General features: G+C 32.7%; 1 protein-coding gene across 1 annotated transcript in view; it reads left to right on the forward strand.

Annotated features, from left to right (window-relative positions):
* The window catches only part of LOC105450595 (potassium channel subfamily T member 2-like), a 150,593-nt gene that overhangs the window by 143,295 nt on the left and 6,671 nt on the right, over positions 1 to 627 (forward strand). The window lies entirely within an intron of this gene.

Here is a 627-nt window from a genome sequence, read left to right on the forward strand (position 1 = left end):
GTTACCGGGGTAGCCTTATGTCCGCCTTACTCTCGCCTTACTTTCTTTCGGTTTTCTTTTCGTATTTAAACGCGTATGTTTTATCGTGGGGAATCACGCGAAAGTCAAGGATCTAAGAACGCGCGACTTTGTGAGATTCGAAATACGGGGATTCGAGTTGAGTACGTAGATTTTCCAAGTTTCCGAGACTCGAGACTGTATGTACACTCGCTCACTAAAAGGTTGCGACACTTTTTTTTTATAGGTTTCTAATTTATATTTAATATACGTAATATATACTTTATAGATAACTAATATTTTGCAAATGCAAACCACGATGTACTGTCTTTAGTCTAAAGGCAGTATAACATCAATTGTGATCCGCATTTGCAATATATTAATGAGTTTTGAAATCTATAAAAAAGAAAGTGTCGCAACCTTTTAGTGAGCGAGTGTACATTATTATAGAATTATACATCATTTATTTTGTTTTTATATTATATTCATTGATATTCCGTAATATTATACTGATATTAAAAATCGCAAATAAACAATACAAGCTCAAAATAATCTCTTTGTTATTGTATGCAAAATTAAGGTGCTTACCGCAAAAGCGATCTAATTTCGGTTTTCTATTTTAAAGCGTTA

Source organism: Wasmannia auropunctata, unplaced genomic scaffold (assembly GCF_000956235.1).
Source record: "Wasmannia auropunctata unplaced genomic scaffold, wasmannia.A_1.0 LD336060.1, whole genome shotgun sequence".
Lineage (NCBI taxonomy): Eukaryota > Metazoa > Arthropoda > Insecta > Hymenoptera > Formicidae > Wasmannia > Wasmannia auropunctata.